This window comes from Rhea pennata, chromosome 1 (genome assembly GCF_028389875.1).
Source record: "Rhea pennata isolate bPtePen1 chromosome 1, bPtePen1.pri, whole genome shotgun sequence".
NCBI classification, from domain to species: Eukaryota; Metazoa; Chordata; class Aves; order Rheiformes; family Rheidae; genus Rhea; species Rhea pennata.
In genome coordinates, this window is record NC_084663.1 from 119073954 (window position 1) to 119092854 (window position 18901).

General features: G+C 39.9%; 1 protein-coding gene across 2 annotated transcripts in view; it reads left to right on the plus strand.

The window, feature by feature from the left end:
- The first annotated feature begins 645 nt into the window (after positions 1-645).
- Positions 646-18901, plus strand: part of DYRK1A (dual specificity tyrosine phosphorylation regulated kinase 1A) — a 93196-nt gene continuing 74940 nt past the window's right edge. Inside the window, exon 1 of one of the 2 annotated variants that reach the window (XM_062598920.1) lies at positions 646-799. The gene's annotated coding sequence lies outside the window, so the exon portion shown is untranslated. Of the gene's footprint in view, positions 800-1410; positions 1561-18901 lie in introns of those variants that run through there. The other variant, XM_062598911.1, reaches the window with a different exon arrangement.

Consider the following 18901-nt stretch of genomic DNA (forward strand, 5'->3'; position numbering starts at 1 on the left):
AACAACGGTGCGGGCTGCCGGAGCAGCGCCCGTTCCTAGCGGCCCTGCTCCCTCCAGAGGCCCCCGCCGCCGCCTCAGGGCTCGGCCCCTTCGCACCTGGGCGGGCGTCGCCGTCCCCTTCAGGCCGGGGAAGGCCCCCGCGTTCCCCGCGTCCGCCGAGGCGGCTCGGGCGGGGGAAGCACGGCCCAGCGTGAGGCAGCAACAGCAGCTGCGTATCGCTCCCTCTTCACCCCCCCCCCCCCCGAGGACCGTTACCGGCCTCGCGCCGCGGCGGGAAGGGAGCGGCCCCTCCCCCCCGCCTCCGAGGACTCAGAGCGCCGGGGCCATCCCGGCCCGCAGCGCCGCAGATATCGTCACACGGCGGCGAGGCGGGGGAGCCGCAGTTGCCCCGGCAACCAAGCCCCGCCCTCCACCCTTCGCTCTCTGCCCCACCCTCCCCACGTCAGCGGCCGTCTCCCGCCCGGCCGGGGTGGGGCGCTTGGGCGGTGTGATTGACAGTTGCCATAGTAACAGGCTCGCCCCGCCGCCATTTTGTCAGTTAGCTTTTTTTTTTTTTTTTTTTTTTTTTTTCAAAAAAAACCCCGTTCCCGCCCGAATTGTGGCAGTTTTTTTTTTTCTCCCTTTCCCACCTCCACTCTGTAAAAAAAATATCACGCAAGAAAACGGGTGGGGAGGGGGAAAATACCACCCTCAAAAAACTGTCTCGGCGGGTCCGGCGGCGGCACGCGAGAAGTTCGCCGCGCGCGAGCGGGCGGGTACGAGCGAGGACAGGCTCGGGGCGGCGGCGGCAACAGCAGCGGTGCGGTGAGCGGGGCCGGCGCAAAGCCCTGGCGAAGCCGGTTCTGGAGGGAGGGGGGAGAAGGAGGAGCGGGCCGGGAGGGAGGGAGGGCGGCAGGGGGAGGAGGTAGAGGCTGGCAGGCGGGGGAGGGAGGGAGGGGAGTGAGGAGTTCCCGGGGGCTCGGTACGGCGCTGCGCTTCCCCCCCCACCCCCACCCCCTCCTCCTCCACCTCCTCCTCCTCCTCCTCCTCCTCCCCCCGCCCGTCCGCGCCCGCCCGCCCGCCGCTGTCCCCGCGCTGCCTGGCCGGGGCTCAGGCCGCCGCCGCTGTGCCCAGCCGAGCCGAGCCGAGGCCGGGCCCTGCCGTTGCCGCCGCCGGGCGCTGCGCAGGTTTGGAACGCGCGCCATTTTGTGAGCGATAGAAAATCCAGCCCGGCCAGGAAGCGCCGCGGATCCGCCCGCCGGGCCGGGCCGGGCCGGGCCAGGCCGGGCCCCCGCTCCGCTCCGCTCCCCACCGCCCGGAGAGGAAGGCGCGCTGCGGGCAGCCCTCCGCGGCCGCTGCGCCCTGCACTCCGAGCGGCAGCGGCACCGCCGGCGGTCGCGCGGGCCCGAGCGCGGCGGGGCGGCCGGACTGCGGAGCGCGCAAGAGGGAGGCGCTGCCGCGCCGGGGCCCCTGGCCGAGGCCGGGAGAAGCGCCCGCTCCTCGCTCTGCGTGCGCCCGCCGCCTGAGAGAGGAGGAGGCCGCGGCCGGGCCGGAGCGCGGGGCCCGCCGCCCCCCACACGGGTAAGTGAGACGCCTCAGCCGGTGGCGGGGAGCTGCGCAGCGGGACGAGCTGGTGCCACCTCCCGGCCCGGCGCGGTCGAGGGGGGCGCAGCGCAGGGGCAGCCCCGCTGCCATCTTAGGGAGAGGAGGTGGGGAAAGCGCAGGGACCCGCCGAGCCGCTGGCCGGGGCCGGCAGGGCCCGGAGCCGCACCGGGCTTTGGACCCGGCCTTTCTCGCCGCCCTCCATACCGCCGCCCCCTTCTGGGGCTGGCCCGGCATGGCCGAGGGCAGCGGCAGCCGCCGCTCCGCAGCCTGGCGGCGGCGGCCTCTGCGGCCCCTTTTCCCCTCGGTGTCCGGGAGAGGCTGTCGCTGCCGGGTTGGGAAGCAGAGCGGCGAGGAGGGCTGCGGGACCGGAGATGGAGGAAGGGAGTTTGCCTGGATCCTCTCGCTCTTATGCGCAACGCCCTGCGGTGGGCGGGTGCGAGGTCTCGCCCCGGTCTGGGAGCAGGGAGAGGAGACGAGGAGGGTGTCAGGAGTTGAACAGTCAGCTGAGCAGGCACCTGTTGTGGTGGAGGCTTTAGGTGGCCCTGCCTGCACCCCTGCAAGAGACTCGCGATAGGTGGGGAACTTGGAGGCCGATGAAGAAGGAGTACCTGTGTAAGATTACTGTCATCTGGTCTGGAGGTGGGGTGAGGAAGAGGGGACAGAAGCATTTGGGCATATGTGCGCAGACATACAGGCGCTTCTATATTTTAGTGGTTAGCTGCAGTCTTTTAGGAATTTGGCTTTGTGTTGCTGAAGAAATTAGAGACAGCATCTGATATGCTGGGTGTGCTTTCTGTGGAGTGGCATTTCCTCTAGCCCCCACAAAATCAGAAAACACAATTAAAAGTACTGCAGTTTGAAATTTTGAGATGGGTGCATTTTTGAATCTCAGTCAGCTTTGAAGTTTTCAGTTTAGCCTATCCAAAGATTTTGTAGGGGTTCTTTGGTTATGTGTCTAGATTGCTGCTGTTACTTAGTTCTTCTATTACTCCACAGTCACTGGGGGAAATAAACATACATTGTTCTTTAAAATTATCAGAAAAAAAGTATCTGTCTATAAAATAAATCAACAAGCATGTTTTTGACAATGTGCCATTTTAATCCCAATGAGAGTTTTGCCAGTAGGTATATACAGTCACTTTTATGTGGATATAATATCCCAGGGATCTAGATAAGCAGAAGTTAACTTTTTGATATTATATTAATATTTCAGCTTCCTTTCCTTAAGAAAAGGAGTGTAAAGCTGAAGAACATTGACAATATCTCACGATAAATAAAGAAACATTTTGTTTATAGTAGTATTTAATTATCTGCCTGTAACTGTGTAATTTGACTTATGTCAATGGAATAGTCTGTAGCCTTAAGAAGTTTTGGAAAAAACTGATTCTCCTTTTCTTTCCCTTCTTCCTAACATCTGTAGGTTGTATATTTTTGAAAAATTATACTTAATAAATTTAGAATAATAACACCGAAGTTAATTTTGAGTATGAGCTGATACTTGTTTAATAATTAACCAGATATATTTAGTGAAATTTGGGGGGTGGGTGTATGGTTACATATATGTATATATATATAGAGAGAGAGAGAGAGAGAGAAACTACTTTTGTAGGATATGCTTAATGTTTTTGGCTCATATGAAATATTTAGAATTAGAACTTTTATTGGCTGTCTGAAGTAGACTATTGTATTAAATTTACATTTTCTCCTCTGAATTAAAAGTTTGGCAAAGTCTCTGAAACTTTTTGAGTTTAATTCATAGATTTTGAATATTTGAATAAAGTAAGTATCTTGTTCAAAATCGAATACAGAGCATAGTCTTAAATGAAGAGGACAACTCACAGTCTTAAATTATTGTGTACCTATTAGAATTGTTTTGAGGCTAATAAATAAGAAAGACGATTTGTTACATCAGTAGCAATGTTATAGTTACTGAATCAATTCAGAGGAAGATTTTGGACTTGTCATTGGAATCCCTCTCCTCCCATGTTGGACAGTTACCGAGAAGCAGCATGGATAATTTTACCAAATAGAAGCCAAGAGTTCTCTATTTCAGCTTCAAATTATGAGTAGTATTCTATTACTTGTGCAAAATAATGATGTAGTAGTAGTCAGGAATTTTATCATTTTTTAAAGTATGTGATTTTTGTTGAGACTGAATTTACACAATGCTCATAAATGACTTCTAACACTCACATTAATAGTTTACATAGAATAACATCACCACTGTCTAGTAAAAACTGTACCTTGTGTAAGCTTTTAAAGTTAAATTTAACTTAGGCATAGTTGCTGACATGTATGTCACGTTTTGGAATCTTAATTCTGATAAGGCCTTACAAAGAAACTTGTCTGGATTAACTTTATTATTACGCTTTGCCTTAATGGACTTATGATGAGATTGCTGAGTTTTTTCATCTTAGTTCAAATGAGTTAATCAACCACTTAACATGTAAAGTGAAAACCCCTCTTTTAGGTTTTGCTGTCGTGTTTGAAACTGGTCATATGCTGCAGGATAACCAATTAATATAACTTATAAGAATCAGAATTGAAATAGATGGCATTTTAAAATGTACTCTCACCAGAGAAGCAATTGTGTTGCTATAATTACATCTTCTCTTCAGTGTTCCTCTGACTACCTCTCTTTCAGGTCTTTTTAACCCTGATTACAGGATTGTAGGCAGAAAGTTTGTGTTACAGTTAACATTCTTAAGTAAGAACTGAAAACTGGTATATGTTTTGTTTTTCTGTAGTCATTTTTAATTCTGTTTGGAAAACTGTTCTGTAAAAGATATCAAAATCTTTCTGATATCTTTGTTTTATGAAAGCATGGGAGACTTGTGTAACTTCTGAAATCCTTTTTGTAAGTGGTTCATGTTGTAGAATAGGATTATTTTGAGAGAACTGCCATTTTTCTCTTTATGACTGACTACAATGGATTATTTGTTAAGTTACTTTACAATTTAATTTCTTTTTTAGTAAGAGTTCATTAACTTTTTTTTTATTTTTAATATGTCAAAATCTCCTTGTTAACCAGACATTTAGATGTCTAAAGGAGGACTTGATATGTGTAAGTAGTGAGATTTTTATTTTTTTTTTTTACTAAGACTATTTGAAATAGTAGAAGAGCCTTTTCCAAGGTAACATGTCTTTCTGGTAAACTTATTAGTGTTGGGGGGGAGTAAGCAAGACATTCTGAGAAGGGGAGTACTGTCTTCCTTCTCCACTCTGTATGGGTCCTTCAAGAAGAGAATTCTGGGAACTATAGTAGTCTCCTGATGATTTAAAAACACTGAAAAATTCTGATAATTAGAAACAACTGTTCCTTCCAGAAAGACATATTCAACATGTACAGTTATCTTATATTCTCTCTTGGAGGTGACACAACATACTCATAAAATTTCAGTGACCTAATCAACAGTTGCATGTAACAATTAATGTAACCATTTGTAATTGATCTCCATAAGTTATCTCCTTCCCTTTTTGGAAGGAAGATAAAATTCTGTTTTCAATTCTATTTTGTCCAAGAACAACTGAGGAAAAATTAACTGCTTTTGCTAGTTCAGATGAATTTAATTTCTTTAGGAAGGTCTTTGGTGTGTCCTTAGCCCTGACTTTATTTAGATTTTAGCTCCGTTTCTCCTCATACTCATACATACAAACTTTGTCCCATATCCACAGGTGCTTAAACATGGCTTACTTGACTGAGAATACAGATCAGAAAAGGAGCTTTGCTTTAACTTTGCCTGGAAAGCAGATAGTGGTGAGGCAGGTTAAGTCATTCAGCAGAGTGTCACTTTGGCTCCATAAGGTTCCCTTCCCCTCTCTTCCTTCCTTTTTTTCTCCTCCCCAAGAGAAAGGCTTTTTTTTGCCACAGTTGGTAAGGAAAGACATGGGATGATTCACTACAAAAGATACTGACATTATCATATCCTCAGTAATTCCAGACTGGTGTCCATATGATTTACAGGGAGAATACACACTGAAGGGCTGTGTAGATGAAGGAGATGGTCCCCAGTTACTCTTCTGAAGTCCATAATGTGTGAATACTTTGGAACCTCTATTTGAAGTCTAGATGGTAGCTATTTTAGTTATATTGTATGACAGATATAATTTGTTTAATTTCAGCTATGAATATAGCATTTCTTAAAATCAAGAGCAGCAAAAGTTTCTCTACAGTTAAAATAACATAAGCCAGCAGCTGTTTGTAAACATTCCTTTGCGAAGTTTCCAGGATCCAAATATTGTAGCATTAAATACTGAAAGTGAAACTGACAGAATGACAATGAAATTAACTCCATTAAATGTCACTGTTTTGCTCTAGCTGTGAGAAACCAAGCTTTCAGTTTGTGTGTTATATAAGTTCCAAAGCTTTTTATTTTATTTCTTTTCTCCCCAAAGCAAATTAAAAATAGTCTGACTTTTGGATCAGTTAAAGGAAAGATTAATAATGTATTAATACTTTAACATGTTGAAAAGTTTCCTCTTTCTTTTTAGTAACTGTTTGGGTGGTGAAATAAGAAAGGAATGGAAATGTATAAATTGATATCTGATGGTAGAATTACTCATGCAAAATGTATTTGAAAAGATTCGGGGTGAATTTTGATGAGCTTCTGAAAAAAATCAAACTAGTAGAATGCTAGTTGCCACAACTATAATTAACTAAATACATTTTAGTGATTAAAAGCAGCCTGCCAATTAAACTTCTAAGTCCTGTTGACTTAAAAACCTATTGTTGTTCATCCTGTTTTTGACTTCTTGGCTTCAAACATAGGTAGCTAACATTTTTGTTCATTAGAAATCCTGTTTACTTCTATATGCACAAATCTTCGCTTGTGTTACTGTGAACTGTGTAAATCACTAATAACTTCTCATTTACTTTGCTAGTGGGTATGTTGCTCAGGAGCCAATCAGAGTGCAGCATATTCACTCCCTTTGTAAGGGAAATAGTTTTGTGTCTCTGCTATGAGTTTACTATTTAAACTGAAGGAAGGAGTAAAAAGAAGAAAGATATTGTCAGGTAGGGAAGTGCAAGTATTAGTACTTTCCCAGTTCTTTATTTTTCTGAACACAATAAATTTCCTTGACCTCTGTTTGGTCCCTGCACTAATCACTATAGCTTTTGTTGCTACAAATGAATATGTAACCATATATATTCTTGTTTTTTTCATATGAGTTTTACAGAAATTAAAAATAAGATACACAAGGTGAATGTTTGATTCTAGCCAAAGTAGTTTTTAGTACATTTCTTTGAAAATCCAATTGATATTGAAAGCTCAGTGACTCTTTTGAATCATTTCTGATCCTAGTCTTTTTGTTGCTATTCTTTCTAATGGGTAAGCAGGCATTAATTTAAAGATATGCAAAAAATCGTAAGTTCATGTTTGAGATACATTGATGTCTGTCTTAATGCTGTAAGAAATGACTGATGCGTGTAAATCTTGGGAGTTTCCCTTTCTGTAGAAGTTACTCATTACAAATACTGGATTACAGTTCAGAGTAACATAGGCTAATGTACATTTTTCACTACAATCTGATGTTCATAAGCTTAGAATCCTGTGTTTTTGTACTTAGGGTGACTTTGCTGTCAAAGTCATTGTGTATCTTCAGAAGTTCAGATTTTTATGGTAGACCCTATGCAGTGAAATAAGTATTGCTGCAAGCAGTAGATATGTGCCTGATTGCACGTATCTTTGTCTTTCCACTGAAATCTGTGAGATTTTTGTTGAAGTAAAGTTTTGTATATGCAAACTGGAGCCCTTAGGCTACAAAGTTATACTTTCTTCCCTCCTCCCCCCCCCCCCCAACAGAATCACTAATAGATCCAGTTTGGGGAAGAGATCAGATGACTGTGCAGTTACTGCAGCTTCATGTTGAACAGCCCTTACACCTCCTCAAACTTGACTTGGAAGTTTATTATTTTTAATATACAGTGTGTTTTTCAGGCTTCGATTCCAAGTGAATTAATGTCTTCTGTGAACCATTGTCTACTAGAGACAGCATCATAAATGATGCAGCTATGTTGAGGGCTGAGTGGAAAATATATAGGATTCTGTATCAAAAACTGTAGTTGAAAGCTGTATTATAAAAGCATGCTTAAAAACTGTTTAGTTTTGCATTGTTATACTACTTAGAAACCTTAGCTGGAATCTGATTTCAATTTTATGTTATGCTGAACAACAAAAAATAAATATTATTTTTTCTCCATTTAATCAGTATTTCATGATTTTGAGATGCTTTTCCATTTATCTGTAGTGTTCTCCTGTGTAGAATTTTTGTTATGGCATTGTGTAAATGCATATGTGTTTATGGTTTGATTGGTTTTTGGTCAGGTAAATAAAAAGTGTTGTGAGTTATTGTAAGTTGATAGTCTCCTGTAGTACAAAAGTTTAATGATAAAAGGTCACAAATTTAATAATCTAAAGGTATGAGTAGAAATCATAAATGGTATCTCATGATCCTTAGAAGAGGATCTCTCTCCTGTCTTTGTAGGATTTGTACATTTTTTTATACAGTGAACAGTCATGATTTGCAGTTCACAGTGTTGATGAGAGTCTACCTTCAATCTTTTTACCCATCAAAACATTAATTTATGCATCTCTATGGAGTTAAATTAGCAACAATCATGCTTACTGCATGGGCATTTTTAAACTTTATGAGCTTGGTTTTAAAACCTCAAGAAAAACAGTTGCATGTGTGGAAACAGACTTGTTGGAGTAGGAGTTGCCTTAGTTTAGTGGTTAGTGATAATGTTGACAACTTTTGTTTTCACTTTTAAATTGATACTGGTTTTACTTTCTATGATGAAGGTTAGAAACTTTTCTAATGCTTCCATTAAATATAAGCAACCATTAAAATTGGAAACAATTCTTAAATGTGGATGTGAATACCTGGTACTCCATTGCGTAATTTGCATAGTACCAGACAGTAGCAACAAACTAAAATACTGTTTTTTGCAAATTTTTTTGTTAAAAAGAAAGTTAAGAAAACAAGGAGAGCGCTGCTTTCTGGGTATAGACCCATATTATGTGTGTTATCACTAGTCTTCTGCTTCTGTCCACAGAAGAAGCATTATTTAAAAAATCAAACAAACAAAATACCACTAAGTAGTTTAGCTGCATCTGGTGCAAGAAAAGAAGTACTAGACTGGAATATTCCCTGTCACGAAACTTTTTCCTAGCACTGAGAAGTTAATGATAGATTTACATTCTGCAGTTCAGGAGATATTTTCTTTTTTCATTCTGTCCAATGTAATATAATGTTCGCTTAATTGAAAGAAAAAAAAAAGGAGCATGTTCTAATTGAGTTCAGAAAATAAATGTTGTGTGAAAATTATTTCCCTGGCCCTAGTTTACATTTATTACCTTTTAGAATGTGTTTCCAAGCCCTGTTACGAAACAGGAGGACTGGATATTTTTAGTTGACCTTCCTTTTGTCATTCATCATTTAATATATCTTTATCACATCTCTCTATTCATTTTTTTCATCAAAAGGATCGTCTTAGGCCTGTATACTCGGATCAGTATTTTGCTGTACTATTGGTCCTCACTCTTTTTCCTTAAGATTTTGGAAGTCTTGTGGTTCCTACTTGACTTTATTGAGATGTGAAAATAAGCAGTTACTTATGTTCAAGAGAATATGCAGTTATTTCTGTACAATGTGATGAAAAGTTTGATTTTTAGATTTACAAATTTGAAAATTTTGCTCTTGATATTTCATGATAAAGAATTCTTTATACTATTTGTATCTTTTTCTGGGCTACTACTTTTGTTTTGCCTTTTTCTTTCTTTCTTTCTTTTTTTCAAAGTCTTTATATGTTAAAGCAAATTTCATTCTCATAAAAATAATTTTGGGATCTGTGGATTCAGGTGAGATGGAAGTTCACAATATATTCGTAGGAAGCATACAGTGGGCCCAGAATACTCTGTGTGTGTGTGTGTGTGTTTTTTTTAACATATAACCTCCCACCTTGACAATGCCAATTTATTTATGTATTTGAGGAAACAGGTATGCCTTACATATTGTATGTTGTAAGTGTGGGCTTTCTTATATTCTAGTCATGTGTATATCTGCGGAATTGCCTTTGATTCAGTTATTTCCATTAAATTTCCCACATTAAGTCAAGCACTCAAAGTATGGCAAAAATGGGAAAATTATATTTTGCTTTTACTGTCTGTTATTCTGTGCAGGTCTGAACTATCTTTAATCATACATTAAAAAGCAGTTTTATTTTCAACAAGAACTTTACTTCACTCACTGTATGGAATGGATAGTAGATAGGAAAGAAACAGATATAGACAATGTGTGTGTGAGAGAGAGAGAGAGAGAGTGTGTACATGTATCTTATGTATCTATATAAAAAAAGGTATAAGCTGTTAGTAGTTGCACACCATTCAGACCTTGCACTTTGTCTGAGGTTTGTGACTCTCCCTGGGCTTGGACATGGACATAATGTTGTAGTATCTGAATCTGGCAAATGTTAACAGATTCTTTTAGCATCTTGTTGAAGGGAAATATTTTTTTTGTGATTAGATTCTAATGCACAATAAAATTAAGGCCAAAAGTAATACCAAAAAATCTACTAATTTTGTGTGTCTTGCTTACTCATTGGCAGCACAAGCTGAAGCACTGAGTATCTCTTCCTCCCCCCTCCCCGTGAGTTCAGTTGTTTCATATAATGCTTTTTTTTTTTTTTTTTTTATTGTTTTCTGTACACAAAAACAGTTTTTGGCTTGCTAACAACAGATAAATACATTTTACTACCCTACTTTTTAGTAGGGGAAATGAAAACAAAAAAGGGAAAGTGACTTGTCCAAAGTTACTGAGGTACAAGGTGATTCAAAGGGCTGAAGGTAGAAGTTTAGGTCTTTTTTGTCTTAATAGCAGGATGCTGAGCATTTACAGTTACATTTGATTTGAGTTTATATTCCAAGAGTAGTAGTCTGTCTCTCTTAAGGTTGGAGAGTGACTCAGCATATCCAGATAGTAGTCTGCTCACAAAATTTAGGATTTGTTTGAAATTTTGGTGGAATTAGAGCTACAACTCACTTTTCCCAAAGGGAATTCACTTACCTTAGAAATGTGTTTGCTTGCAATCTTTTGTCCTGTTTGATACGCCTCCCTCAATTTCTGAAAGAACTGATGGGGTAATCCAGCAAATAGTGTAATTTACTGCGTAGTTCTGATTTTGTTTCTGTGTGTCATCCTGATGTACTTGATATGCACCTGTTCAATGAATAAAATAGCATTGGACTATGCGAGTAAAAAATGTGTTGCAAAAAGCATAGAAGAGGGAGAATTGATTATCAGGCCTACCTTAATTTAAACATTTCTTAATTTCTTGGTCTTTGATTTTTTATGACAGTTATAAAACTTCTTTTCCTGTGGAAGGAGAAAGAAGCATATATTCTATTCTCCCAGTTTCAACAAAACCTCACACCTCTTCTGCTTGATCTAACAGGTTAACTACAACATCTGTCAGAGTACTGATTTCTCAAATTTTTGTGTCAACCACTTGAGAGTGAACAGTTTAGAGAATGACGGGCTCCATACACAAGAGTATACCAGTTGCATAAACCACACTTTAGTATACCTTGGCTTGATTGGCTTTCGTGAGGTGACAGCGGCAAAGTGTCTTAACTTTGACTCTTGTACAGTAATAATCTGTGTTCTGGTTTCAGCTGATCAAACCTGTCACTGAGTTGTGAGACACTGCTCAGCAGTATGGCCAGTGAAGGGAAGCAAATTGACAAAACTGACCAGTAAAGACCGAATCTGTTGGTCTTCTATGGCTCGGCCTTTGCAATGGCCAAAATATTTTGAATGTGGGGAAATTTGGAAAGACTTTGTTATCTCTTATTCATTCAAGGCAATTCTGTCTTGCAGCATGAGATAAGATGGTAGGATGATATGTATATTCAGTGCTGAGTGAATGCTGAGGGTTTTTGGCACTGCAGCAAAGAACAGTGATATGGAGGAAAACACAAGCAACATTGATTCTCTCCCCCCGTTCCTCCTACGCCAACCCATTCTCTCCTTCCGCCCACCCAAATCTGTGTAGGTTTTCCTGGGCTAGTGAAAGTTTGTGTGTTCTCCCCCAAACTATATCTGTGCCAAATTTGAAATAGTAGATAACGAAGAAGCAAAACATTGTAAAGCGCGATTCTTTGTTTTCACGCATCATTTACAAAGGGACACTGGACATGAGCAGTGATTAATTTGGTGATGTTATGTGTGTGTATTTTACAACATTAGTTATCTAATTTGAAGTTCTTGCTGCAAGATATAGAGGCCCTGAAGTACTTTGAGGGAAATTGTTGAAAAAGTAGTTCTAAGGCGAAGTATTCAGCAAGGAGTTCTCTGAAGGCAATTAAGCGATTTCTCTTCCCTCCAGATTCTGGCTGCTTGTTCCCACCTGCTTTGTGTTGGCACAGCTGTTTGTAAGACCAACCAGTGAATCAGACTCTGAAACTTAGTTGACTGAAATACATAATTTTATATATATAACATTTGGGTGTATGGGGGTGGAGAATCAGGTTACTTTTCAGTCAGATCAGTTCCCAGACGTGGTACACTCTGCTGCTGCTCAGACATTTGACAAGATAATGGAATGGGTTGTGTGGGTGGACAGGAACAGGGTGCTTAGAAGAGGTAGGGGTTGGTTAACTGGCTCTGGTAGCACTGTTACTTAATGGAGCACATCACTCTGAGGAACTTTTGCCACCTCTCCTATAGTAAGTCGCTCCCGGGAGACATACGAACACTTGTTCCTTCCTCTCTTGACTCTCTCTCTAGCTGTGTTGGACTCTTGCTCGCTCTCTCTAACTTCCATGCTCTCGCCCTAAAGCTGTCTTGCTTGTGTGCACTCTAACATGGGCTAAGTCTCTCTCAACAGACTCTTCACTTGATGTAGCATCTTCTCTAACATCTTCTCTTTCTCCAGCTCCTAAATCTTGCTCGCACTTTGTCTCTAACTCTTCTGGTTGCTTCTCTTCATCTGTCTCTATTTTTGTCTTGAGCTCTTTTGATAGTGTTCTCCCTCTTGTCTTTCTTGTGTGTGCTGTCTCATGCTTGCTCTTTTTTGCTTGTTCTGGTGTTTTCTCCCCTCTTATAAGAACTACAGTTCTGAGAGGAAAAATGCTTCATATTTCAAAGAAAAAAAAACTTCTAAGAAACTAAAAGTTTTAGTTTTTTGTTTTTGTGAACGTTTTGACTAAATGGTACGTTATATAGATTTCACAGAGTAAGAAAATTCTTTTTTCTTATTTTTACTCTACAAACATGAAAAAATGTTTCTCTTTATGGTATCAACCTGATTATTCAAAAAACAAAATCACCCCCTCTGTCCCTCCCACCCCAAACCAACACCCTTTTGGAAAGTCCATGTTTGCTTGTCCTCTTAAATAAGTGGCCAGAGCTATTGGGACTATGCTATTGTTTCATTTCCAGGTATTCAGATACAAAATATTTTTCTTAAAGTTACTTAGATTTTATTGATAACTGTTTACCTGTTTGGGAAAGTAGCTTTCTTTAACTGAGAAGATAGGAATCAGCATTCCCATCTCAGCTGTGACTTTATCTATGTTTTAATTATCTAAAATTACCTCAAATAAAAACATGGAGGATTGGGCAATATACTTGCTCTTTGTAACAGGAAAAAACATCAGAATTTTTTCTCCTATCTCCTTTGCTTCTTTAAGTCTTCGGAGTGTAGAGGAGGGAAGAGTACCTGAAGTCTGCTGTGTGGAAGGCACGCTTTGCATACACAAAATCTGACAAATGACACCTTAACTTTTGTATTCTTGTGTGACAATGCACATAAAGATAGCACTCTGCAATCTTGCATGTTTTTGTTTCCTTAGGCCTGCTGCATTAGGTCAAGCTATGAAGCAGTGTGCCATCAGAAAGTACATGTTGATTGGCAGACACTGTTCTGAATTACAATAATTGCTTTTGGAAATGTTCAGTTACTCCCTTTTTGTTTAGTAAATAAAAGCATTACTTTAAAATGCTGTATCTTTTTAGTGACTTGTCTACTTTTTTTATTAGTCATTTCGATCTTCTCTTCTGCTTTGGGTCTTGTTGCAGTCTGCTTTTCATTAAATTTAATTCCTTGCACTTGTTTATGCTTTTTTTTATTGTTAATGACTTTTGACTTGTGCTAAACAACGTGGCATTGCTCAATTACTGGTGGTAGTTGAGGTTCCTTAGTCAAATAATGTTTTATGTATTCTGATGTTTAATGCCTGTCCTCTCCCTCCCCTTGTTTTCAGCAATCCATTGCACTTTTTGTAAAGCCTTGTTTCTCTTTTTCCCCAACTTCCTGTGGGTTCACTACTCCTTATTTCAAAACTTCCCGCTTTGGCTCTCTTTGCCTTTCAGGATGTCATCCATTTCCTTGACCCTTTCAGGAGAGGGAGAACTGTTCAGTGTTTTCAAGCAATGTATGTGTGGCAGACATAATCTCTACAGGTTAGGATGTCTCTTGCTTCTTCCTGAGCACAGAGGCACCCTGAAGAAGGTCTCTAAGCTAGTAATTCCTGTAAGGCCAATATGAAGCTAACATAAAACATTTTAAATAAAAATCTCTCTGAGCAAAAAAGGGAGAGCAGGCCTTGACTGCTCTGTGGGGACTCCCATGTGGGAGTCTGTCTTCCCTCAGACAGGTTCAGTGTAGCATCACCAAAATTCACCAAGGTGTCTTTTTCCTTAGGCTGTGAAGTTTTATGTTCCCTTATGCTCCTTTAAGTTCAATTCAAGTACTGAATTCTGGCTTATTTCCAGAGTTGGCACCTTCTTCTTCTTCTTCTTTTTTTTTTTTTTTTTTTTTTTTTTTAAGGGGAAAAAAAAAGTTGGGAAGTTCCGGTTCTGAAGCCGTCACCATCAGGTGGCTTTCTATCTCCTTACTTAGGTTGGAAAGGAAGATGTTAGTGGTGTATGTAGTGTTACAAATTGGGACAGAGCTCTGTTACGACCAGCTTAACAGCTGTACTGTTTAGTTTTTTGCTCTACACTGGAAACTGGTGGTACTGAAGGGCTGTAGAGATAGGCTGCAATCAGTCCTGTTGATGCACCTTGTGTGAGATTTGAACCTGCTGTTTTTTCTCATTGCTTTTGCTGTGCTCCTACAGTTTCATTTATTGCTCTGCTGCTAGGAAAATTGTATTCTTCGTAAGGACACTTTTGATGGCATCATCCACTGAGCATGTGAAATCAGTCATGATCCTTTTGTTGAGGTCTTCCACGGAGTGGAAGAAAACAGATCTGTGTCAAAAGTTACCTTTTTACAACAATACTTAAAAAACAAACAAAACAAACAAAACAAAAAAAAAAAAAAAAAAAAAAAAACAGCACATAGTTGCAGGAAGTTACTCCAGTAATATTAGTGGACAATTAACAAAAAAAAAAAAATCCTCTCCTTGAAAAGTGGCTTTGTTTTGGAGTCTTTCCATCTAGCAAGCTGTTCTTCATAGCCTGCAAGGACTTAAGTGGGAGAATAAAGGCTTTCTAGCCTTTATTTTTCTCGGGTACCTCAGGCATGTTGATGAGTATTGTTTGGAGGTCTGTAAGGTCAGGATTTCAAAGCCTTTCTGTTTTATTGTTATTATTGTGATAATTAGGTCCTTGTTTCCTTCCTGGAATATACCTTATTAAAGTGATATTAACAATTTTTTTATCTGGGGGAAAAAAATATTGCAGAAAACCAAACTCTTCTGGACAGAACCCTATCAGCTTATGAAGCTAGTAGAGCTATTGTTAAGTAATCAGAAAGGTGTATAATATTAGTATGTTTTTTAGAATTATAAATTGATAATTTTATTAAAATTTAGTGCTTTGCTTCTTGAACATAATACTTCTTGACTAATACGGACTAATAACTTGGAGGGCATTAGATCATTTTATAATGATCTAATCATAAGCATAAGGTGCTGGAAGTGGCGTTCAGATACTGTCCCAAAGTTTCAACTTTCTCCATTTGCCTTTGGGTTTCTTATTAGGCAAAGTTCACCTGAAAGGCCTCTGTTGGAGAGAATTTTCCTGGACCTTGAAATCTTAATAAAAGCTTCCACCTTGAAGAGAGATTTTTAGACTTTTGTCTTACTGTCAGAGAATATTTAAAAAGAAATTCTATATATGTTGCTTCATAGTGACTATACCCCAAAGGAGATACAAAGCACCATAAGCCCGAGTTGATAGACTAAACTTGGAATACATGTTCAGGAACATAATTTAACACAATTATTTTAGAAAAGAAGAATAGGTGGAATTCTTTGAGTACTCTTTAAAAACTAAAGGTTTTAAAATACCTCAAAAAGTGATACATTTATTCAGATAATTTGGCAGCATCCTTAGAATTTGGATATAGCATTTAAATCTTCTGCATTAAAGAAGTCTGAGAAACTTAGAGCTGGGATGATCCCATTCTTCAAGAGGGCCTTTAGTTGTTGCCATGTGCCAAGTAGATGGGTATTCAGTGTCACCTAAGGATCAGTCCATTTCAGCTTGTTATCTTCCTTCCCAGTCTGTGTTTGAACCGCAGTAAGCAAACCTGAAGAAAGATGTTTTTCTTTTGGGTCGGTGAGTGCTAGAGCCAAAGCAAGGCAGCGAATAGACTCTCACCATTCAAGAGTGAGGAATGGGAAAGGGAGAAATGCTGGCAGAAGAGACTTTCTTTTTTTTTTTTTTTTTTTTTTTTAAGTAGCAGCAGTCTATTAAGATTGACTTGGCAATCATGTGCAACTTCATCCCTGGTTTTAACCTTCCTTTACTGTTGTCTAAGTGAAAGCAAATTTCTCACATTTGCTGCGGGCTGAAGGCATCTGCATATGTGTGTAGTTGGTTACTGAGGATCAACTGACAAGGGATAACTTTTTATAAACTTGACTGTGAATTTGAAGCGTTAGCTGTCAGATTCAAATGGAGTTACCTTATAGATTGGTTTCTGCAACCTTTTGTTAGATTCATGAAACTTCCATGTTAAAACGTCCTTGTTTTGTATACTGATGGGCAGGAAATATAGTACACACATTTTAATGGTTATGGCAGTTGATTTGACTTGATGAAAGGATGTCATGGTGTCTTTGTCTTGAAGATTTCTAAATGATTAACTCTTTTCATGGGATATTTTGTACCTTGACTGGAAGATGAAGGCTTGGTGATGAATTACTGGATGAAATTTTGAGATACTTCTGTGGAAGGTCATATTAAATCATGATAAGTACTCTCTGGGTTTAATTTGTCCAGTTTCATTTTTATTTGTAACAGAGGTGGCACTAATTTTATTTGGTAGAAGAAGTGTTCTGGAGTATGTGATGAGTTACCTGTAACCATAATTTTTAGGGTCACCTGGCTACTGCATACATCAAGTGAAATTTCTGTTCTGTGTGATGAAAACTATACTAGGAAAGCTTTTTTTGGTTGCTGTGTATTTCTGCTGTACCATTGTCTGTACTGACTTTTGTGAGTGCATGCATGTGCCTATATGAGTTGAATAATTGTCTGAATTCTTCTTAATAGATTACAATATCATTTAAAATTCATCCAAACTTTGCAACCTGCGCAGTATGGGATGCAGCATCTTGGGATATTTACTTTAAGATTACTTCGTGGCATGGATACGAGCTAACAAAATAATAAAGAAGAAAAAATCTCAACATTTTAAATCTGAAAAAGAAGGTGTTTTGACTTCACTAAATTATGTGAAAAATGACTAAGTTGGTTAATTTATATGCTTCCTCTGTGAGGGTTTTCTGGGTCAGTGGTTCCCAAAGTGGTGAACAAGGCCATCATAAATTAACTACAGATGGAACTTTAAACCATATTGAATTATGGTAAGTTAAAATTGCGATAAGGATGATTGGTAGTTTCTTTAAAAATTTTGAAGTTGACAGTGGTCTATTCTGAAAAAAAAAATCAGTATTATAGATCTGGAGTGAATAATACAAGGTAAATGTAGAATCTTCATTTGTTTATTTAGTTATAACATAGGATCAAAGAAAGGGGAAAATCTTGCGAGTTTTTTGTTGATCTACTTTGGAGTTTACTATAGTTTTCCTTGTGAAATTATATGTGTTGGAGATTACCTCTGGAACATGATACAGGAGTTACAGTAATTTCGAACTTTAAAGATGGCTTATGGGACAGAGAGGAATTAAGCCAGATCTGCAGATGGACTTGTAGTCCTCATCATTGTAACACCTCTTTGGTGCCTGGGTGTTGCAGTGGAACCCACGATTGTACTTTAGGATAGGTTTTGTGATACAGCTGATTTGAAAGCAGCCTAAGTCAGATCAGAAGGGGATATCTTTGCTGTCTCCCCTGGTTGCGCATACTTCCAAGTTGTCTTTGTTGTCACTTTTCCTTGTCTTTTACGCATTGAGCCAGCTTAAGAAGCTAAGCACAAAAAGCCAACAGTGTAAGCGGGCGTAAAAACTCTACTGCCAATTTAACTACCTGAACTGTTTCATCTCAAGGCAGAGAAGGCCCAGGAAGAAGAGCCTAGCCTGTGTTTAGGATGTTTCTTCTAACTGTTAGTCCCGAGTTGGATCAGTTTGTGAAACCATATACTTAGACTGAAGTTGAGTAATGTGGTATTAAACTGAGCTGGCATCTTTAGGTACTGAAAGATGTGTTCCCTGTTCCTTTTTTATTCAAGCTGTAGGTTTTCTTAACTTGTAGTGAGCCTGTTCAGTTTGTTAAATTAGGAGAGGAACCTGACGAAGATGCGAAAGGTTTTCAGTTGAGTTAGTAAGTCGGTTTGTTTTGCTGTTTGTTCTGTTTGAATGCTGAAGCCTTTACAAGAAGGGGCGCAATTGTGTACCTGGGAAGGAGAGGGCCTGCCCTTCTTGGCAGTGGCAGCCTGATAGATTATGCCTTACAACTAAGAAAATTTCACTTTTAGATACGAAATTGCTCCATAAGCCCTCTGTTCTGAAAATCTGGAACGGTTTTCAGAATGGGGTTCCAACAGGTATTGTACTCTTAGGGAAAACTGTCCAGCTAATTCCTGGAGGACTTCTGAATTGAGAGTTATTTTGTAAATTCTGCTTTTGCATAAGGTGCCTATGACAGATTTAGAGTTCTGGATAATAACCTTATTCTGGAATTAGGCCTCTGAACTATTTTTAGAAATCTATGGCAATCATTTAAAACATAGGTAGAGAAGGAGTCAGTAGTTCCATCATTTATGACTTACCAGTCATTACAGTGTATGCATGGGCTATAAATGGACCTCAGTTTAGTGTGTTTTTCGGCCTGAGAGAATCCAAAATTGCATTTTTCACTTCTAGTGAGAACACTTGGCTTTTGAGATGTTTTTGGTGAC